We start from the raw sequence: 17,780 nt of genomic DNA on the forward strand, positions 1-17,780 counted from the left end.
CACCTCACAATGCTCACAGGGCCCTCAAGGCTCACTTCCAGGCATCCGTGCCCCTGCCTTCCGTCCCCTCCACGCGCCTGCCAAACCAAAACGGGGCACCGCCGGCCCACTCGCCAACACGCACCAAAAAACACCATGCCACAAGCCAGCAAAAGATGCCTACAGCACCCGGTATTCCCAGGCGGTCTCCCATCCAAGTACTAACCGGGCCCGACCCTGCTTAGCTTCCGAGATCAGACGAGATCGGGCGTTCTCAGGGTGGTATGGCCGTAGGCACCTCCCAGCCCCTCGCCACCGCTCTCCAACACACACCACCGCCCTCCCGCCCTGCCCAGAAACCTCACCAGAGCCCACACGCAACACGCGCCTCGCCAAGGCAACGCCACAACCTTCAGCCATGCCCCACACCTCACAATGCTCGCAGAGCCCCCAAGGCTCACACGCCGCTCAAGGCGTCCGTGCCCCTGCCTTCCTGGCCCCCTACGTGGCGGCCAAAGAAAAACCAGGGCAACGCAGGCCCACTTGCCAACGCACACCAAAAAACACGACGACACGCGGCCGCCACAAGCCAGCAAAAGATGCCTACAGCACCCGGTATTCCCAGGCGGTCTCCCATCCAAGTACTAACCGGGCCCGACCCTGCTTAGCTTCCGAGATCAGACGAGATCGGGCGTTCTCAGGGTGGTATGGCCGTAGGCACCTCCCAGCCCCTCGCCACCCGCTCTCCAACACACACCACCGCCCTCCCGCCCTGCCCAGAAACCTCACCAGAGCCCGCACACAACACGCGCCTCGCCAAGGCAACGCCACAACCTTCAGCCATGCCCCACACCTCACAATGCTCGCAGGGCCCCCAAGGCTCACACGCCGCTCAAGGCGTCCATGCCCCTGCCTTCCTGGCCCCCTACGTGGCGGCCAAAGAAAAACCAGGGCAACGCAGGCCCACTTGCCAACGCACACCAAAAAACACGACGACACGCGGCCGCCACAAGCCAGCAAAAGATGCCTACAGCACCCGGTATTCCCAGGCGGTCTCCCATCCAAGTACTAACCGGGCCCGACCCTGCTTAGCTTCCGAGATCAGACGAGATCGGGCGTTCTCAGGGTGGTATGGCCGTAGGCACCTCCCAGCCCCTCGCCACCGCTCTCCAACACACACCACCGCCCTCCCGCCCTGCCCAGAAACCTCACCAGAGCCCACACGCAACACGCGCCTCGCCAAGGCAACGCCACAACCTTCAGCCATGCCCCACACCTCACAATGCTCGCAGAGCCCCCAAGGCTCACACGCCGCTCAAGGTGTCCGTGCCCCTGCCTTCCTGGCCCCCTACGTGGCGGCCAAAGAAAAACCAGGGCAACGCAGGCCCACTTGCCAACGCACACCAAAAAACACGACGACACGCGGCCGCCACAAGCCAGCAAAAGATGCCTACAGCACCCGGTATTCCCAGGCGGTCTCCCATCCAAGTACTAACCGGGCCCGACCCTGCTTAGCTTCCGAGATCAGACGAGATCGGGCGTTCTCAGGGTGGTATGGCCGTAGGCACCTCCCAGCCCCTCGCCACCGCTCTCCAACACACACCACCGCCCTCCCGCCCTGCCCAGAAACCTCACCAGAGCCCGCACACAACACGCGCCTCGCCAAGGCAACGCCACAACCTTCAGCCATGCCCCACACCTCACAATGCTCGCAGGGCCCCCAAGGCTCACACGCCGCTCAAGGCGTCCATGCCCCTGCCTTCCTGGCCCCCTACGTGGCGGCCAAAGAAAAACCAGGGCAACGCAGGCCCACTTGCCAACGCACACCAAAAAACACGACGACACGCGGCCGCCACAAGCCAGCAAAAGATGCCTACAGCACCCGGTATTCCCAGGCGGTCTCCCATCCAAGTACTAACCGGGCCCGACCCTGCTTAGCTTCCGAGATCAGACGAGATCGGGCGTTCTCAGGGTGGTATGGCCGTAGGCACCTCCCAGCCCCTCGCCACCGCTCTCCAACACACACCACCGCCCTCCCGCCCTGCCCAGAAACCTCACCAGAGCCCACACGCAACACGCGCCTCGCCAAGGCAACGCCACAACCTTCAGCCATGCCCCACACCTCACAATGCTCGCAGAGCCCCCAAGGCTCACACGCCGCTCAAGGCGTCCGTGCCCCTGCCTTCCTGGCCCCCTACGTGGCGGCCAAAGAAAAACCAGGGCAACGCAGGCCCACTTGCCAACGCACACCAAAAAACACGACGACACGCGGCCGCCACAAGCCAGCAAAAGATGCCTACAGCACCCGGTATTCCCAGGCGGTCTCCCATCCAAGTACTAACCGGGCCCGACCCTGCTTAGCTTCCGAGATCAGACGAGATCGGGCGTTCTCAGGGTGGTATGGCCGTAGGCACCTCCCAGCCCCTCGCCACCGCTCTCCAACACACACCACCGCCCTCCCGCCCTGCCCAGAAACCTCACCAGAGCCCACACGCAACACGCGCCTCGCCAAGGCAACGCCACAACCTTCAGCCATGCCCCACACCTCACAATGCTCGCAGAGCCCCCAAGGCTCACACGCCGCTCAAGGCGTCCGTGCCCCTGCCTTCCTGGCCCCCTACGTGGCGGCCAAAGAAAAACCAGGGCAACGCAGGCCCACTTGCCAACGCACACCAAAAAACACGACGACACGCGGCCGCCACAAGCCAGCAAAAGATGCCTACAGCACCCGGTATTCCCAGGCGGTCTCCCATCCAAGTACTAACCGGGCCCGACCCTGCTTAGCTTCCGAGATCAGACGAGATCGGGCGTTCTCAGGGTGGTATGGCCGTAGGCACCTCCCAGCCCCTCGCCACCGCTCTCCAACACACACCACCGCCCTCCCGCCCTGCCCAGAAACCTCACCAGAGCCCGCACACAACACGCGCCTCGCCAAGGCAACGCCACAACCTTCAGCCATGCCCCACACCTCACAATGCTCGCAGGGCCCCCAAGGCTCACACGCCGCTCAAGGCATCCATGCCCCTGCCTTCCTGGCCCCCTACGTGGCGGCCAAAGAAAAACCAGGGCAACGCAGGCCCACTTGCCAACGCACACCAAAAAACACGACGACACGCGGCCGCCACAAGCCAGCAAAAGATGCCTACAGCACCCGGTATTCCCAGGCGGTCTCCCATCCAAGTACTAACCGGGCCCGACCCTGCTTAGCTTCCGAGATCAGACGAGATCGGGCGTTCTCAGGGTGGTATGGCCGTAGGCACCTCCCAGCCCCTCGCCACCGCTCTCCAACACACACCACCGCCCTCCCGCCCTGCCCAGAAACCTCACCAGAGCCCACACGCAACACGCGCCTCGCCAAGGCAACGCCACAACCTTCAGCCTCGCCCCACACCTCACAATGCTCACAGGGCCCTCAACGCTCACTTCCAGGCATCCGTGCCCCTGCCTTCCGTCCCCTCCACGCGCCTGCCAAACCAAAACGGGGCACCGCCGGCCCACTCGCCAACACGCACCAAAAAACACCATGCCACAAGCCAGCAAAAGATGCCTACAGCACCCGGTATTCCCAGGCGGTCTCCCATCCAAGTACTAACCGGGCCCGACCCTGCTTAGCTTCCGAGATCAGACGAGATCGGGCGTTCTCAGGGTGGTATGGCCGTAGGCACCTCCCAGCCCCTCGCCACCGCTCTCCAACACACACCACCGCCCTCCCGCCCTGCCCAGAAACCTCACCAGAGCCCACACGCAACACGCGCCTCGCCAAGGCAACGCCACAACCTTCAGCCATGCCCCACACCTCACAATGCTCGCAGAGCCCCCAAGGCTCACACGCCGCTCAAGGCGTCCATGCCCCTGCCTTCCTGGCCCCCTACGTGGCGGCCAAAGAAAAACCAGGGCAACGCAGGCCCACTTGCCAACGCACACCAAAAAACACGACGACACGCGGCCGCCACAAGCCAGCAAAAGATGCCTACAGCACCCGGTATTCCCAGGCGGTCTCCCATCCAAGTACTAACCGGGCCCGACCCTGCTTAGCTTCCGAGATCAGACGAGATCGGGCGTTCTCAGGGTGGTATGGCCGTAGGCACCTCCCAGCCCCTCGCCACCGCTCTCCAACACACACCACCGCCCTCCCGCCCTGCCCAGAAACCTCACCAGAGCCCACACGCAACACGCGCCTCGCCAAGGCAACGCCACAACCTTCAGCCTCGCCCCACACCTCACAATGCTCACAGGGCCCTCAAGGCTCACTTCCAGGCATCCGTGCCCCTGCCTTCCGTCCCCTCCACGCGCCTGCCAAACCAAAACGGGGCACCGCCGGCCCACTCGCCAACACGCACCAAAAAACACCATGCCACAAGCCAGCAAAAGATGCCTACAGCACCCGGTATTCCCAGGCGGTCTCCCATCCAAGTACTAACCGGGCCCGACCCTGCTTAGCTTCCGAGATCAGACGAGATCGGGCGTTCTCAGGGTGGTATGGCCGTAGGCACCTCCCAGCCCCTCGCCACCGCTCTCCAACACACACCACCGCCCTCCCGCCCTGCCCAGAAACCTCACCAGAGCCCACACGCAACACGCGCCTCGCCAAGGCAACGCCACAACCTTCAGCCATGCCCCACACCTCACAATGCTCGCAGAGCCCCCAAGGCTCACACGCCGCTCAAGGCGTCCGTGCCCCTGCCTTCCTGGCCCCCTACGTGGCGGCCAAAGAAAAACCAGGGCAACGCAGGCCCACTTGCCAACGCACACCAAAAAACACGACGACACGCGGCCGCCACAAGCCAGCAAAAGATGCCTACAGCACCCGGTATTCCCAGGCGGTCTCCCATCCAAGTACTAACCGGGCCCGACCCTGCTTAGCTTCCGAGATCAGACGAGATCGGGCGTTCTCAGGGTGGTATGGCCGTAGGCACCTCCCAGCCCCTCGCCACCCGCTCTCCAACACACACCACCGCCCTCCCGCCCTGCCCAGAAACCTCACCAGAGCCCGCACACAACACGCGCCTCGCCAAGGCAACGCCACAACCTTCAGCCATGCCCCACACCTCACAATGCTCGCAGGGCCCCCAAGGCTCACACGCCGCTCAAGGCGTCCATGCCCCTGCCTTCCTGGCCCCCTACGTGGCGGCCAAAGAAAAACCAGGGCAACGCAGGCCCACTTGCCAACGCACACCAAAAAACACGACGACACGCGGCCGCCACAAGCCAGCAAAAGATGCCTACAGCACCCGGTATTCCCAGGCGGTCTCCCATCCAAGTACTAACCGGGCCCGACCCTGCTTAGCTTCCGAGATCAGACGAGATCGGGCGTTCTCAGGGTGGTATGGCCGTAGGCACCTCCCAGCCCCTCGCCACCGCTCTCCAACACACACCACCGCCCTCCCGCCCTGCCCAGAAACCTCACCAGAGCCCACACGCAACACGCGCCTCGCCAAGGCAACGCCACAACCTTCAGCCATGCCCCACACCTCACAATGCTCGCAGAGCCCCCAAGGCTCACACGCCGCTCAAGGCGTCCGTGCCCCTGCCTTCCTGGCCCCCTACGTGGCGGCCAAAGAAAAACCAGGGCAACGCAGGCCCACTTGCCAACGCACACCAAAAAACACGACGACACGCGGCCGCCACAAGCCAGCAAAAGATGCCTACAGCACCCGGTATTCCCAGGCGGTCTCCCATCCAAGTACTAACCGGGCCCGACCCTGCTTAGCTTCCGAGATCAGACGAGATCGGGCGTTCTCAGGGTGGTATGGCCGTAGGCACCTCCCAGCCCCTCGCCACCCGCTCTCCAACACACACCACCGCCCTCCCGCCCTGCCCAGAAACCTCACCAGAGCCCGCACACAACACGCGCCTCGCCAAGGCAACGCCACAACCTTCAGCCATGCCCCACACCTCACAATGCTCGCAGGGCCCCCAAGGCTCACACGCCGCTCAAGGCGTCCATGCCCCTGCCTTCCTGGCCCCCTACGTGGCGGCCAAAGAAAAACCAGGGCAACGCAGGCCCACTTGCCAACGCACACCAAAAAACACGACGACACGCGGCCGCCACAAGCCAGCAAAAGATGCCTACAGCACCCGGTATTCCCAGGCGGTCTCCCATCCAAGTACTAACCGGGCCCGACCCTGCTTAGCTTCCGAGATCAGACGAGATCGGGCGTTCTCAGGGTGGTATGGCCGTAGGCACCTCCCAGCCCCTCGCCACCGCTCTCCAACACACACCACCGCCCTCCCGCCCTGCCCAGAAACCTCACCAGAGCCCACACGCAACACGCGCCTCGCCAAGGCAACGCCACAACCTTCAGCCATGCCCCACACCTCACAATGCTCGCAGAGCCCCCAAGGCTCACACGCCGCTCAAGGCGTCCGTGCCCCTGCCTTCCTGGCCCCCTACGTGGCGGCCAAAGAAAAACCAGGGCAACGCAGGCCCACTTGCCAACGCACACCAAAAAACACGACGACACGCGGCCGCCACAAGCCAGCAAAAGATGCCTACAGCACCCGGTATTCCCAGGCGGTCTCCCATCCAAGTACTAACCGGGCCCGACCCTGCTTAGCTTCCGAGATCAGACGAGATCGGGCGTTCTCAGGGTGGTATGGCCGTAGGCACCTCCCAGCCCCTCGCCACCGCTCTCCAACACACACCACCGCCCTCCCCGCCCTGCCCAGAAACCTCACCAGAGCCCGCACACAACACGCGCCTCGCCAAGGCAACGCCACAACCTTCAGCCATGCCCCACACCTCACAATGCTCGCAGAGCCCCCAAGGCTCACACGCCGCTCAAGGCGTCCGTGCCCCTGCCTTCCTGGCCCCCTACGTGGCGGCCAAAGAAAAACCAGGGCAACGCAGGCCCACTTGCCAACGCACACCAAAAAACACGACGACACGCGGCCGCCACAAGCCAGCAAAAGATGCCTACAGCACCCGGTATTCCCAGGCGGTCTCCCATCCAAGTACTAACCGGGCCCGACCCTGCTTAGCTTCCGAGATCAGACGAGATCGGGCGTTCTCAGGGTGGTATGGCCGTAGGCACCTCCCAGCCCCTCGCCACCGCTCTCCAACACACACCACCGCCCTCCCGCCCTGCCCAGAAACCTCACCAGAGCCCACACGCAACACGCGCCTCGCCAAGGCAACGCCACAACCTTCAGCCTCGCCCCACACCTCACAATGCTCACAGGGCCCTCAAGGCTCACTTCCAGGCATCCGTGCCCCTGCCTTCCGTCCCCTCCACGCGCCTGCCAAACCAAAACGGGGCACCGCCGGCCCACTCGCCAACACGCACCAAAAAACACCATGCCACAAGCCAGCAAAAGATGCCTACAGCACCCGGTATTCCCAGGCGGTCTCCCATCCAAGTACTAACCGGGCCCGACCCTGCTTAGCTTCCGAGATCAGACGAGATCGGGCGTTCTCAGGGTGGTATGGCCGTAGGCACCTCCCAGCCCCTCGCCACCCGCTCTCCAACACACACCACCGCCCTCCCGCCCTGCCCAGAAACCTCACCAGAGCCCACACGCAACACGCGCCTCGCCAAGGCAACGCCACAACCTTCAGCCATGCCCCACACCTCACAATGCTCGCAGAGCCCCCAAGGCTCACACGCCGCTCAAGGCGTCCGTGCCCCTGCCTTCCTGGCCCCCTACGTGGCGGCCAAAGAAAAACCAGGGCAACGCAGGCCCACTTGCCAACGCACACCAAAAAACACGACGACACGCGGCCGCCACAAGCCAGCAAAAGATGCCTACAGCACCCGGTATTCCCAGGCGGTCTCCCATCCAAGTACTAACCGGGCCCGACCCTGCTTAGCTTCCGAGATCAGACGAGATCGGGCGTTCTCAGGGTGGTATGGCCGTAGGCACCTCCCAGCCCCTCGCCACCCGCTCTCCAACACACACCACCGCCCTCCCGCCCTGCCCAGAAACCTCACCAGAGCCCGCACACAACACGCGCCTCGCCAAGGCAACGCCACAACCTTCAGCCATGCCCCACACCTCACAATGCTCGCAGGGCCCCCAAGGCTCACACGCCGCTCAAGGCGTCCATGCCCCTGCCTTCCTGGCCCCCTACGTGGCGGCCAAAGAAAAACCAGGGCAACGCAGGCCCACTTGCCAACGCACACCAAAAAACACGACGACACGCGGCCGCCACAAGCCAGCAAAAGATGCCTACAGCACCCGGTATTCCCAGGCGGTCTCCCATCCAAGTACTAACCGGGCCCGACCCTGCTTAGCTTCCGAGATCAGACGAGATCGGGCGTTCTCAGGGTGGTATGGCCGTAGGCACCTCCCAGCCCCTCGCCACCCGCTCTCCAACACACACCACCGCCCTCCCGCCCTGCCCAGAAACCTCACCAGAGCCCACACGCAACACGCGCCTCGCCAAGGCAACGCCACAACCTTCAGCCATGCCCCACACCTCACAATGCTCGCAGAGCCCCCAAGGCTCACACGCCGCTCAAGGCGTCCGTGCCCCTGCCTTCCTGGCCCCCTACGTGGCGGCCAAAGAAAAACCAGGGCAACGCAGGCCCACTTGCCAACGCACACCAAAAAACACGACGACACGCGGCCGCCACAAGCCAGCAAAAGATGCCTACAGCACCCGGTATTCCCAGGCGGTCTCCCATCCAAGTACTAACCGGGCCCGACCCTGCTTAGCTTCCGAGATCAGACGAGATCGGGCGTTCTCAGGGTGGTATGGCCGTAGGCACCTCCCAGCCCCTCGCCACCGCTCTCCAACACACACCACCGCCCTCCCCGCCCTGCCCAGAAACCTCACCAGAGCCCGCACACAACACGCGCCTCGCCAAGGCAACGCCACAACCTTCAGCCATGCCCCACACCTCACAATGCTCGCAGGGCCCCCAAGGCTCACACGCCGCTCAAGGCGTCCATGCCCCTGCCTTCCTGGCCCCCTACGTGGCGGCCAAAGAAAAACCAGGGCAACGCAGGCCCACTTGCCAACGCACACCAAAAAACACGACGACACGCGGCCGCCACAAGCCAGCAAAAGATGCCTACAGCACCCGGTATTCCCAGGCGGTCTCCCATCCAAGTACTAACCGGGCCCGACCCTGCTTAGCTTCCGAGATCAGACGAGATCGGGCGTTCTCAGGGTGGTATGGCCGTAGGCACCTCCCAGCCCCTCGCCACCCGCTCTCCAACACACACCACCGCCCTCCCGCCCTGCCCAGAAACCTCACCAGAGCCCACACGCAACACGCGCCTCGCCAAGGCAACGCCACAACCTTCAGCCATGCCCCACACCTCACAATGCTCGCAGAGCCCCCAAGGCTCACACGCCGCTCAAGGCGTCCGTGCCCCTGCCTTCCTGGCCCCCTACGTGGCGGCCAAAGAAAAACCAGGGCAACGCAGGCCCACTTGCCAACGCACACCAAAAAACACGACGACACGCGGCCGCCACAAGCCAGCAAAAGATGCCTACAGCACCCGGTATTCCCAGGCGGTCTCCCATCCAAGTACTAACCGGGCCCGACCCTGCTTAGCTTCCGAGATCAGACGAGATCGGGCGTTCTCAGGGTGGTATGGCCGTAGGCACCTCCCAGCCCCTCGCCACCGCTCTCCAACACACACCACCGCCCTCCCGCCCTGCCCAGAAACCTCACCAGAGCCCGCACACAACACGCGCCTCGCCAAGGCAACGCCACAACCTTCAGCCATGCCCCACACCTCACAATGCTCGCAGAGCCCCCAAGGCTCACACGCCGCTCAAGGCGTCCGTGCCCCTGCCTTCCTGGCCCCCTACGTGGCGGCCAAAGAAAAACCAGGGCAACGCAGGCCCACTTGCCAACGCACACCAAAAAACACGACGACACGCGGCCGCCACAAGCCAGCAAAAGATGCCTACAGCACCCGGTATTCCCAGGCGGTCTCCCATCCAAGTACTAACCGGGCCCGACCCTGCTTAGCTTCCGAGATCAGACGAGATCGGGCGTTCTCAGGGTGGTATGGCCGTAGGCACCTCCCAGCCCCTCGCCACCGCTCTCCAACACACACCACCGCCCTCCCGCCCTGCCCAGAAACCTCACCAGAGCCCACACGCAACACGCGCCTCGCCAAGGCAACGCCACAACCTTCAGCCTCGCCCCACACCTCACAATGCTCACAGGGCCCTCAAGGCTCACTTCCAGGCATCCGTGCCCCTGCCTTCCGTCCCCTCCACGCGCCTGCCAAACCAAAACGGGGCACCGCCGGCCCACTCGCCAACACGCACCAAAAAACACCATGCCACAAGCCAGCAAAAGATGCCTACAGCACCCGGTATTCCCAGGCGGTCTCCCATCCAAGTACTAACCGGGCCCGACCCTGCTTAGCTTCCGAGATCAGACGAGATCGGGCGTTCTCAGGGTGGTATGGCCGTAGGCACCTCCCAGCCCCTCGCCACCGCTCTCCAACACACACCACCGCCCTCCCCGCCCTGCCCAGAAACCTCACCAGAGCCCACACGCAACACGCGCCTCGCCAAGGCAACGCCACAACCTTCAGCCATGCCCCACACCTCACAATGCTCGCAGAGCCCCCAAGGCTCACACGCCGCTCAAGGCGTCCGTGCCCCTGCCTTCCTGGCCCCCTACGTGGCGGCCAAAGAAAAACCAGGGCAACGCAGGCCCACTTGCCAACGCACACCAAAAAACACGACGACACGCGGCCGCCACAAGCCAGCAAAAGATGCCTACAGCACCCGGTATTCCCAGGCGGTCTCCCATCCAAGTACTAACCGGGCCCGACCCTGCTTAGCTTCCGAGATCAGACGAGATCGGGCGTTCTCAGGGTGGTATGGCCGTAGGCACCTCCCAGCCCCTCGCCACCCGCTCTCCAACACACACCACCGCCCTCCCGCCCTGCCCAGAAACCTCACCAGAGCCCGCACACAACACGCGCCTCGCCAAGGCAACGCCACAACCTTCAGCCATGCCCCACACCTCACAATGCTCGCAGGGCCCCCAAGGCTCACACGCCGCTCAAGGCGTCCATGCCCCTGCCTTCCTGGCCCCCTACGTGGCGGCCAAAGAAAAACCAGGGCAACGCAGGCCCACTTGCCAACGCACACCAAAAAACACGACGACACGCGGCCGCCACAAGCCAGCAAAAGATGCCTACAGCACCCGGTATTCCCAGGCGGTCTCCCATCCAAGTACTAACCGGGCCCGACCCTGCTTAGCTTCCGAGATCAGACGAGATCGGGCGTTCTCAGGGTGGTATGGCCGTAGGCACCTCCCAGCCCCTCGCCACCGCTCTCCAACACACACCACCGCCCTCCCGCCCTGCCCAGAAACCTCACCAGAGCCCACACGCAACACGCGCCTCGCCAAGGCAACGCCACAACCTTCAGCCATGCCCCACACCTCACAATGCTCGCAGAGCCCCCAAGGCTCACACGCCGCTCAAGGCGTCCGTGCCCCTGCCTTCCTGGCCCCCTACGTGGCGGCCAAAGAAAAACCAGGGCAACGCAGGCCCACTTGCCAACGCACACCAAAAAACACGACGACACGCGGCCGCCACAAGCCAGCAAAAGATGCCTACAGCACCCGGTATTCCCAGGCGGTCTCCCATCCAAGTACTAACCGGGCCCGACCCTGCTTAGCTTCCGAGATCAGACGAGATCGGGCGTTCTCAGGGTGGTATGGCCGTAGGCACCTCCCAGCCCCTCGCCACCGCTCTCCAACACACACCACCGCCCTCCCGCCCTGCCCAGAAACCTCACCAGAGCACGCACACAACACGCGCCTCGCCAAGGCAACGCCACAACCTTCAGCCATGCCCCACACCTCACAATGCTCGCAGGGCCCCCAAGGCTCACACGCCGCTCAAGGCATCCATGCCCCTGCCTTCCTGGCCCCCTACGTGGCGGCCAAAGAAAAACCAGGGCAACGCAGGCCCACTTGCCAACGCACACCAAAAAACACGACGACACGCGGCCGCCACAAGCCAGCAAAAGATGCCTACAGCACCCGGTATTCCCAGGCGGTCTCCCATCCAAGTACTAACCGGGCCCGACCCTGCTTAGCTTCCGAGATCAGACGAGATCGGGCGTTCTCAGGGTGGTATGGCCGTAGGCACCTCCCAGCCCCTCGCCACCGCTCTCCAACACACACCACCGCCCTCCCGCCCTGCCCAGAAACCTCACCAGAGCCCACACGCAACACGCGCCTCGCCAAGGCAACGCCACAACCTTCAGCCTCGCCCCACACCTCACAATGCTCACAGGGCCCTCAAGGCTCACTTCCAGGCATCCGTGCCCCTGCCTTCCGTCCCCTCCACGCGCCTGCCAAACCAAAACGGGGCACCGCCGGCCCACTCGCCAACACGCACCAAAAAACACCATGCCACAAGCCAGCAAAAGATGCCTACAGCACCCGGTATTCCCAGGCGGTCTCCCATCCAAGTACTAACCGGGCCCGACCCTGCTTAGCTTCCGAGATCAGACGAGATCGGGCGTTCTCAGGGTGGTATGGCCGTAGGCACCTCCCAGCCCCTCGCCACCCGCTCTCCAACACACACCACCGCCCTCCCCGCCCTGCCCAGAAACCTCACCAGAGCCCACACGCAACACGCGCCTCGCCAAGGCAACGCCACAACCTTCAGCCATGCCCCACACCTCACAATGCTCGCAGAGCCCCCAAGGCTCACACGCCGCTCAAGGCGTCCGTGCCCCTGCCTTCCTGGCCCCCTACGTGGCGGCCAAAGAAAAACCAGGGCAACGCAGGCCCACTTGCCAACGCACACCAAAAAACACGACGACACGCGGCCGCCACAAGCCAGCAAAAGATGCCTACAGCACCCGGTATTCCCAGGCGGTCTCCCATCCAAGTACTAACCGGGCCCGACCCTGCTTAGCTTCCGAGATCAGACGAGATCGGGCGTTCTCAGGGTGGTATGGCCGTAGGCACCTCCCAGCCCCTCGCCACCGCTCTCCAACACACACCACCGCCCTCCCGCCCTGCCCAGAAACCTCACCAGAGCCCACACGCAACACGCGCCTCGCCAAGGCAACGCCACAACCTTCAGCCATGCCCCACACCTCACAATGCTCGCAGAGCCCCCAAGGCTCACACGCCGCTCAAGGCGTCCGTGCCCCTGCCTTCCTGGCCCCCTACGTGGCGGCCAAAGAAAAACCAGGGCAACGCAGGCCCACTTGCCAACGCACACCAAAAAACACGACGACACGCGGCCGCCACAAGCCAGCAAAAGATGCCTACAGCACCCGGTATTCCCAGGCGGTCTCCCATCCAAGTACTAACCGGGCCCGACCCTGCTTAGCTTCCGAGATCAGACGAGATCGGGCGTTCTCAGGGTGGTATGGCCGTAGGCACCTCCCAGCCCCTCGCCACCGCTCTCCAACACACACCACCGCCCTCCCGCCCTGCCCAGAAACCTCACCAGAGCCCGCACACAACACGCGCCTCGCCAAGGCAACGCCACAACCTTCAGCCATGCCCCACACCTCACAATGCTCGCAGGGCCCCCAAGGCTCACACGCCGCTCAAGGCGTCCGTGCCCCTGCCTTCCTGGCCCCCTACGTGGCGGCCAAAGAAAAACCAGGGCAACGCAGGCCCACTTGCCAACGCACACCAAAAAACACGACGACACGCGGCCGCCACAAGCCAGCAAAAGATGCCTACAGCACCCGGTATTCCCAGGCGGTCTCCCATCCAAGTACTAACCGGGCCCGACCCTGCTTAGCTTCCGAGATCAGACGAGATCGGGCGTTCTCAGGGTGGTATGGCCGTAGGCACCTCCCAGCCCCTCGCCACCGCTCTCCAACACACACCACCGCCCTCCCGCCCTGCCCAGAAACCTCACCAGAGCCCACACGCAACACGCGCCTCGCCAAGGCAACGCCACAACCTTCAGCCTCGCCCCACACCTCACAATGCTCACAGGGCCCTCAAACGCTCACTTCCAGGCATCCGTGCCCCTGCCTTCCGTCCCCTCCACGCGCCTGCCAAACCAAAACGGGGCACCGCCGGCCCACTCGCCAACACGCACCAAAAAACACCATGCCCACAAGCCAGCAAAAGATGCCTACAGCACCCGGTATTCCCAGGCGGTCTCCCATCCAAGTACTAACCGGGCCCGACCCTGCTTAGCTTCCGAGATCAGACGAGATCGGGCGTTCTCAGGGTGTATGGCCGTAGGCACCTCCCAGCCCCTCGCCACCGCTCTCCAACACACACCACCGCCCTCCCGCCCTGCCCAGAAACCTCACCAGAGCCCACAACGCAACACGCGCCTCGCCAAGGCAACGCCACAACCTTCAGCCATGCCCCACACCTCACAATGCTCGCAGAGCCCCCAAGGCTCACACGCCGCTCAAGGCGTCCGTGCCCCTGCCTTCCTGGCCCCCTACGTGGCGGCCAAAGAAAAACCAGGGCAACGCAGGCCCACTTGCCAACGCACACCAAAAAACACGACGACACGCGGCCAGCCACAAGCCAGCAAAAGATGCCTACAGCACCCGGTATTCCCAGGCGGTCTCCCATCCAAGTACTAACCGGGCCCGACCCTGCTTAGCTTCCGAGATCAGACGAGATCGGGCGTTCTCAGGGTGGTATGGCCGTAGGCACCTCCCAGCCCCTCGCCACCGCTCTCCAACACACACCACCGCCCTCCCGCCCTGCCCAGAAACCTCACCAGAGCCCGCACACAACACGCGCCTCGCCAAGGCAACGCCACAACCTTCAGCCATGCCCCACACCTCACAATGCTCGCAGGGCCCCAAGGCTCACACGCCGCTCAAGGCGTCCATGCCCCTGCCTTCCTGGCCCCCTACGTGGCGGCCAAAGAAAAACCAGGGCAACGCAGGCCCACTTGCCAACGCACACCAAAAAACACGACGACACGCGGCCGCCACAAGCCAGCAAAAGATGCCTACAGCACCCGTATTCCCAGGCGGTCTCCCATCCAAGTACTAACCGGGCCCGACCCTGCTTAGCTTCCGAGATCAGACGAGATCGGGCGTTCTCAGGGTGGTATGGCCGTAGGCACCTCCAGCCCCTCGCCACCGCTCTCTCCAACACACACCACCGCCCTCCCGCCCTGCCCAGAAACCTCACCAGAGCCCACACGCAACACGCGCCTCGCCAAGGCAACGCCACAAACCTTCAGCCATGCCCCACACCTCACAATGCTCGCAGAGCCCCCAAGGCTCACACGCCGCTCAAGGCGTCCGTGCCCCTGCCTTCCTGGCCCCCTACGTGGCGGCCAAAGAAAAACCAGGGCAACGCAGGCCCACTTGCCAACGCACACCAAAAAACACGACGACACGCGGCCCGCCACAAGCCAGCAAAAGATGCCTACAGCACCCGGTATTCCCAGGCGGTCTCCCATCCAAGTACTAACCGGGCCCGACCCTGCTTAGCTTCCGAGATCAGACGAGATCGGGCGTTCTCAGGGTGGTATTGGCCGTAGGCACCTCCCAGCCCCTCGCCACCGCTCTCCAACACACACCACCGCCCTCCCGCCCTGCCAGAAACCTCACCAGAGCCCACACGCAACACGCGCCTCGCCAAGGCAACGCCACAACCTTCAGCCATGCCCCACACCTCACAATGCTCGCAGAGCCCCCAAGGCTCACACGCCGCTCAGGCGTCCGTGCCCCTGCCTTCCTGGCCCCCTACGTGGCGGCCAAAGAAAAACCAGGGCAACGCAGGCCCACTTGCCAACGCACACCAAAAAACACGACGACACGCGGCCGCCACAAGCCAGCAAAAGATGCCTACAGCACCCGGTATCCCAGGCGGCTCTCCATCCAAGTACTAACCGGGCCCGACCCTGCTTAGCTTCCGAGATCAGACGAGATCGGGCGTTCTCAGGGTGGTATGGCCGTAGGCACCTCCCAGCCCCTCGCCACCGCTCTCCAACACACACCACCGCCCTCCCGCCCTGCCCAGAAACCTCACCAGAGCCCGCACACAACACGCGCCTCGCCAAGGCAACGCCACAACCTTCAGCCATGCCCCACACCTCACAATGCTCGCAGGGCCCCCAAGGCTCACACGCCGCTCAAGGCATCCATGCCCCTGCCTTCCTGGCCCCCTACGTGGCGGCCAAAGAAAAACCAGGGCAACGCAGGCCCACTTGCCAACGCACACCAAAAAACACGACGACACGCGGCCGCCACAAGCCAGCAAAAGATGCCTACAGCACCCGGTATTCCCAGGCGGTCTCCCATCCAAGTACTAACCGGGCCCGACCCTGCTTAGCTTCCGAGATCAGACGAGATCGGGCGTTCTCAGGGTGGTATGGCCGTAGGCACCTCCCAGCCCCTCGCCACCGCTCTCCAACACACACCACCGCCCTCCCGCCCTGCCCAGAAACCTCACCAGAGCCCACACGCAACACGCGCCTCGCCAAGGCAACGCCACAACCTTCAGCCTCGCCCCACACCTCACAATGCTCACAGGGCCCTCAAGGCTCACTTCCAGGCATCCGTGCCCCTGCCTTCCGTCCCCTCCACGCGCCTGCCAAACCAAAACGGGGCACCGCCGGCCCACTCGCCAACACGCACCAAAAAACACCATGCCACAAGCCAGCAAAAGATGCCTACAGCACCCGGTATTCCCAGGCGGTCTCCCATCCAAGTACTAACCGGGCCCGACCCTGCTTAGCTTCCGAGATCAGACGAGATCGGGCGTTCTCAGGGTGGTATGGCCGTAGGCACCTCCCAGCCCCTCGCCACCGCTCTCCAACACACACCACCGCCCTCCCGCCCTGCCCAGAAACCTCACCAGAGCCCACACGCAACACGCGCCTCGCCAAGGCAACGCCACAACCTTCAGCCATGCCCCACACCTCACAATGCTCGCAGAGCCCCCAAGGCTCACACGCCGCTCAAGGCGTCCGTGCCCCTGCCTTCCTGGCCCCCTACGTGGCGGCCAAAGAAAAACCAGGGCAACGCAGGCCCACTTGCCAACGCACACCAAAAAACACGACGACACGCGGCCGCCACAAGCCAGCAAAAGATGCCTACAGCACCCGGTATTCCCAGGCGGTCTCCCATCCAAGTACTAACCGGGCCCGACCCTGCTTAGCTTCCGAGATCAGACGAGATCGGGCGTTCTCAGGGTGGTATGGCCGTAGGCACCTCCCAGCCCCTCGCCACCGCTCTCCAACACACACCACCGCCCTCCCGCCCTGCCCAGAAACCTCACCAGAGCCCACACGCAACACGCGCCTCGCCAAGGCAACGCCACAACCTTCAGCCATGCCCCACACCTCACAATGCTCGCAGAGCCCCCAAGGCTCACACGCCGCTCAAGGCGTCCGTGCCCCTGCCTTCCTGGCCCCCTACGTGGCGGCCAAAGAAAAACCAGGGCAACGCAGGCCCACTTGCCAACGCACACCAAAAAACACGACGACACGCGGCCGCCACAAGCCAGCAAAAGATGCCTACAGCACCCGGTATTCCCAGGCGGTCTCCCATCCAAGTACTAACCGGGCCCGACCCTGCTTAGCTTCCGAGATCAGACGAGATCGGGCGTTCTCAGGGTGGTATGGCCGTAGGCACCTCCCAGCCCCTCGCCACCGCTCTCCAACACACACCACCGCCCTCCCGCCCTGCCCAGAAACCTCACCAGAGCCCGCACACAACACGCGCCTCGCCAAGGCAACGCCACAACCTTCAGCCATGCCCCACACCTCACAATGCTCGCAGGGCCCCCAAGGCTCACACGCCGCTCAAGGCATCCATGCCCCTGCCTTCCTGGCCCCCTACGTGGCGGCCAAAGAAAAACCAGGGCAACGCAGGCCCACTTGCCAACGCACACCAAAAAACACGA

General features: G+C 64.0%; 42 non-coding genes across 42 annotated transcripts; all 42 read right to left on the reverse strand.

Moving 5' to 3' along the window:
- Window positions 1-156: 156 nt before the first annotated feature.
- LOC134556419 (5S ribosomal RNA) lies at window positions 157-275 on the reverse strand. The gene has a single exon (XR_010081713.1). It is a non-coding gene; the product is annotated as a 5S ribosomal RNA (ribosomal RNA).
- Window positions 276-579: 304 nt separating this feature from the next.
- LOC134556420 (5S ribosomal RNA) lies at window positions 580-698 on the reverse strand. The gene has a single exon (XR_010081714.1). It is a non-coding gene; the product is annotated as a 5S ribosomal RNA (ribosomal RNA).
- Window positions 699-1,003: 305 nt separating this feature from the next.
- LOC134556421 (5S ribosomal RNA) lies at window positions 1,004-1,122 on the reverse strand. The gene has a single exon (XR_010081715.1). It is a non-coding gene; the product is annotated as a 5S ribosomal RNA (ribosomal RNA).
- Window positions 1,123-1,426: 304 nt separating this feature from the next.
- On the reverse strand, window positions 1,427-1,545 carry LOC134556422 (5S ribosomal RNA). The gene has a single exon (XR_010081716.1). It is a non-coding gene; the product is annotated as a 5S ribosomal RNA (ribosomal RNA).
- Window positions 1,546-1,849: 304 nt separating this feature from the next.
- Window positions 1,850-1,968, reverse strand: LOC134556423 (5S ribosomal RNA). The gene has a single exon (XR_010081717.1). It is a non-coding gene; the product is annotated as a 5S ribosomal RNA (ribosomal RNA).
- Window positions 1,969-2,272: 304 nt separating this feature from the next.
- Window positions 2,273-2,391, reverse strand: LOC134556424 (5S ribosomal RNA). The gene has a single exon (XR_010081718.1). It is a non-coding gene; the product is annotated as a 5S ribosomal RNA (ribosomal RNA).
- Window positions 2,392-2,695: 304 nt separating this feature from the next.
- On the reverse strand, window positions 2,696-2,814 carry LOC134556425 (5S ribosomal RNA). The gene has a single exon (XR_010081719.1). It is a non-coding gene; the product is annotated as a 5S ribosomal RNA (ribosomal RNA).
- Window positions 2,815-3,118: 304 nt separating this feature from the next.
- On the reverse strand, window positions 3,119-3,237 carry LOC134556426 (5S ribosomal RNA). Its single transcript, XR_010081720.1, has one exon. It is a non-coding gene; the product is annotated as a 5S ribosomal RNA (ribosomal RNA).
- A 286-nt stretch (window positions 3,238-3,523) lies between these two features.
- On the reverse strand, window positions 3,524-3,642 carry LOC134556427 (5S ribosomal RNA). The gene has a single exon (XR_010081721.1). It is a non-coding gene; the product is annotated as a 5S ribosomal RNA (ribosomal RNA).
- A 304-nt stretch (window positions 3,643-3,946) lies between these two features.
- Window positions 3,947-4,065, reverse strand: LOC134556429 (5S ribosomal RNA). Its single transcript, XR_010081723.1, has one exon. It is a non-coding gene; the product is annotated as a 5S ribosomal RNA (ribosomal RNA).
- A 286-nt stretch (window positions 4,066-4,351) lies between these two features.
- LOC134556430 (5S ribosomal RNA) lies at window positions 4,352-4,470 on the reverse strand. Its single transcript, XR_010081724.1, has one exon. It is a non-coding gene; the product is annotated as a 5S ribosomal RNA (ribosomal RNA).
- Window positions 4,471-4,774: 304 nt separating this feature from the next.
- Window positions 4,775-4,893, reverse strand: LOC134556431 (5S ribosomal RNA). The gene has a single exon (XR_010081725.1). It is a non-coding gene; the product is annotated as a 5S ribosomal RNA (ribosomal RNA).
- A 305-nt stretch (window positions 4,894-5,198) lies between these two features.
- Window positions 5,199-5,317, reverse strand: LOC134556432 (5S ribosomal RNA). The gene has a single exon (XR_010081726.1). It is a non-coding gene; the product is annotated as a 5S ribosomal RNA (ribosomal RNA).
- Window positions 5,318-5,621: 304 nt separating this feature from the next.
- Window positions 5,622-5,740, reverse strand: LOC134556433 (5S ribosomal RNA). Its single transcript, XR_010081727.1, has one exon. It is a non-coding gene; the product is annotated as a 5S ribosomal RNA (ribosomal RNA).
- Window positions 5,741-6,045: 305 nt separating this feature from the next.
- Window positions 6,046-6,164, reverse strand: LOC134556434 (5S ribosomal RNA). Its single transcript, XR_010081728.1, has one exon. It is a non-coding gene; the product is annotated as a 5S ribosomal RNA (ribosomal RNA).
- A 304-nt stretch (window positions 6,165-6,468) lies between these two features.
- On the reverse strand, window positions 6,469-6,587 carry LOC134556435 (5S ribosomal RNA). The gene has a single exon (XR_010081729.1). It is a non-coding gene; the product is annotated as a 5S ribosomal RNA (ribosomal RNA).
- Window positions 6,588-6,892: 305 nt separating this feature from the next.
- Window positions 6,893-7,011, reverse strand: LOC134556436 (5S ribosomal RNA). The gene has a single exon (XR_010081730.1). It is a non-coding gene; the product is annotated as a 5S ribosomal RNA (ribosomal RNA).
- Window positions 7,012-7,297: 286 nt separating this feature from the next.
- LOC134556437 (5S ribosomal RNA) lies at window positions 7,298-7,416 on the reverse strand. The gene has a single exon (XR_010081731.1). It is a non-coding gene; the product is annotated as a 5S ribosomal RNA (ribosomal RNA).
- A 305-nt stretch (window positions 7,417-7,721) lies between these two features.
- LOC134556438 (5S ribosomal RNA) lies at window positions 7,722-7,840 on the reverse strand. The gene has a single exon (XR_010081732.1). It is a non-coding gene; the product is annotated as a 5S ribosomal RNA (ribosomal RNA).
- Window positions 7,841-8,145: 305 nt separating this feature from the next.
- Window positions 8,146-8,264, reverse strand: LOC134556440 (5S ribosomal RNA). The gene has a single exon (XR_010081734.1). It is a non-coding gene; the product is annotated as a 5S ribosomal RNA (ribosomal RNA).
- Window positions 8,265-8,569: 305 nt separating this feature from the next.
- Window positions 8,570-8,688, reverse strand: LOC134556441 (5S ribosomal RNA). The gene has a single exon (XR_010081735.1). It is a non-coding gene; the product is annotated as a 5S ribosomal RNA (ribosomal RNA).
- Window positions 8,689-8,993: 305 nt separating this feature from the next.
- LOC134556442 (5S ribosomal RNA) lies at window positions 8,994-9,112 on the reverse strand. The gene has a single exon (XR_010081736.1). It is a non-coding gene; the product is annotated as a 5S ribosomal RNA (ribosomal RNA).
- A 305-nt stretch (window positions 9,113-9,417) lies between these two features.
- Window positions 9,418-9,536, reverse strand: LOC134556443 (5S ribosomal RNA). Its single transcript, XR_010081737.1, has one exon. It is a non-coding gene; the product is annotated as a 5S ribosomal RNA (ribosomal RNA).
- Window positions 9,537-9,840: 304 nt separating this feature from the next.
- LOC134556444 (5S ribosomal RNA) lies at window positions 9,841-9,959 on the reverse strand. The gene has a single exon (XR_010081738.1). It is a non-coding gene; the product is annotated as a 5S ribosomal RNA (ribosomal RNA).
- Window positions 9,960-10,245: 286 nt separating this feature from the next.
- LOC134556445 (5S ribosomal RNA) lies at window positions 10,246-10,364 on the reverse strand. The gene has a single exon (XR_010081739.1). It is a non-coding gene; the product is annotated as a 5S ribosomal RNA (ribosomal RNA).
- Window positions 10,365-10,669: 305 nt separating this feature from the next.
- Window positions 10,670-10,788, reverse strand: LOC134556446 (5S ribosomal RNA). The gene has a single exon (XR_010081740.1). It is a non-coding gene; the product is annotated as a 5S ribosomal RNA (ribosomal RNA).
- Window positions 10,789-11,093: 305 nt separating this feature from the next.
- LOC134556447 (5S ribosomal RNA) lies at window positions 11,094-11,212 on the reverse strand. The gene has a single exon (XR_010081741.1). It is a non-coding gene; the product is annotated as a 5S ribosomal RNA (ribosomal RNA).
- A 304-nt stretch (window positions 11,213-11,516) lies between these two features.
- Window positions 11,517-11,635, reverse strand: LOC134556448 (5S ribosomal RNA). Its single transcript, XR_010081742.1, has one exon. It is a non-coding gene; the product is annotated as a 5S ribosomal RNA (ribosomal RNA).
- Window positions 11,636-11,939: 304 nt separating this feature from the next.
- Window positions 11,940-12,058, reverse strand: LOC134556449 (5S ribosomal RNA). Its single transcript, XR_010081743.1, has one exon. It is a non-coding gene; the product is annotated as a 5S ribosomal RNA (ribosomal RNA).
- A 286-nt stretch (window positions 12,059-12,344) lies between these two features.
- On the reverse strand, window positions 12,345-12,463 carry LOC134556451 (5S ribosomal RNA). Its single transcript, XR_010081745.1, has one exon. It is a non-coding gene; the product is annotated as a 5S ribosomal RNA (ribosomal RNA).
- A 306-nt stretch (window positions 12,464-12,769) lies between these two features.
- Window positions 12,770-12,888, reverse strand: LOC134556452 (5S ribosomal RNA). The gene has a single exon (XR_010081746.1). It is a non-coding gene; the product is annotated as a 5S ribosomal RNA (ribosomal RNA).
- A 304-nt stretch (window positions 12,889-13,192) lies between these two features.
- On the reverse strand, window positions 13,193-13,311 carry LOC134556453 (5S ribosomal RNA). Its single transcript, XR_010081747.1, has one exon. It is a non-coding gene; the product is annotated as a 5S ribosomal RNA (ribosomal RNA).
- Window positions 13,312-13,615: 304 nt separating this feature from the next.
- Window positions 13,616-13,734, reverse strand: LOC134556454 (5S ribosomal RNA). Its single transcript, XR_010081748.1, has one exon. It is a non-coding gene; the product is annotated as a 5S ribosomal RNA (ribosomal RNA).
- Window positions 13,735-14,022: 288 nt separating this feature from the next.
- On the reverse strand, window positions 14,023-14,140 carry LOC134556589 (5S ribosomal RNA). The gene has a single exon (XR_010081879.1). It is a non-coding gene; the product is annotated as a 5S ribosomal RNA (ribosomal RNA).
- A 306-nt stretch (window positions 14,141-14,446) lies between these two features.
- LOC134556455 (5S ribosomal RNA) lies at window positions 14,447-14,565 on the reverse strand. Its single transcript, XR_010081749.1, has one exon. It is a non-coding gene; the product is annotated as a 5S ribosomal RNA (ribosomal RNA).
- A 303-nt stretch (window positions 14,566-14,868) lies between these two features.
- On the reverse strand, window positions 14,869-14,986 carry LOC134556579 (5S ribosomal RNA). Its single transcript, XR_010081869.1, has one exon. It is a non-coding gene; the product is annotated as a 5S ribosomal RNA (ribosomal RNA).
- Window positions 14,987-15,293: 307 nt separating this feature from the next.
- LOC134556584 (5S ribosomal RNA) lies at window positions 15,294-15,413 on the reverse strand. Its single transcript, XR_010081874.1, has one exon. It is a non-coding gene; the product is annotated as a 5S ribosomal RNA (ribosomal RNA).
- A 302-nt stretch (window positions 15,414-15,715) lies between these two features.
- LOC134556595 (5S ribosomal RNA) lies at window positions 15,716-15,833 on the reverse strand. Its single transcript, XR_010081884.1, has one exon. It is a non-coding gene; the product is annotated as a 5S ribosomal RNA (ribosomal RNA).
- Window positions 15,834-16,137: 304 nt separating this feature from the next.
- On the reverse strand, window positions 16,138-16,256 carry LOC134556456 (5S ribosomal RNA). The gene has a single exon (XR_010081750.1). It is a non-coding gene; the product is annotated as a 5S ribosomal RNA (ribosomal RNA).
- Window positions 16,257-16,542: 286 nt separating this feature from the next.
- LOC134556457 (5S ribosomal RNA) lies at window positions 16,543-16,661 on the reverse strand. Its single transcript, XR_010081751.1, has one exon. It is a non-coding gene; the product is annotated as a 5S ribosomal RNA (ribosomal RNA).
- A 304-nt stretch (window positions 16,662-16,965) lies between these two features.
- LOC134556458 (5S ribosomal RNA) lies at window positions 16,966-17,084 on the reverse strand. The gene has a single exon (XR_010081752.1). It is a non-coding gene; the product is annotated as a 5S ribosomal RNA (ribosomal RNA).
- A 304-nt stretch (window positions 17,085-17,388) lies between these two features.
- On the reverse strand, window positions 17,389-17,507 carry LOC134556459 (5S ribosomal RNA). Its single transcript, XR_010081753.1, has one exon. It is a non-coding gene; the product is annotated as a 5S ribosomal RNA (ribosomal RNA).
- Window positions 17,508-17,780: the final 273 nt, after the last annotated feature.

The sequence above is a fragment of the Prinia subflava genome, chromosome 11 (genome assembly GCF_021018805.1).
Source record: "Prinia subflava isolate CZ2003 ecotype Zambia chromosome 11, Cam_Psub_1.2, whole genome shotgun sequence".
NCBI classification, from domain to species: domain Eukaryota; kingdom Metazoa; phylum Chordata; class Aves; order Passeriformes; family Cisticolidae; genus Prinia; species Prinia subflava.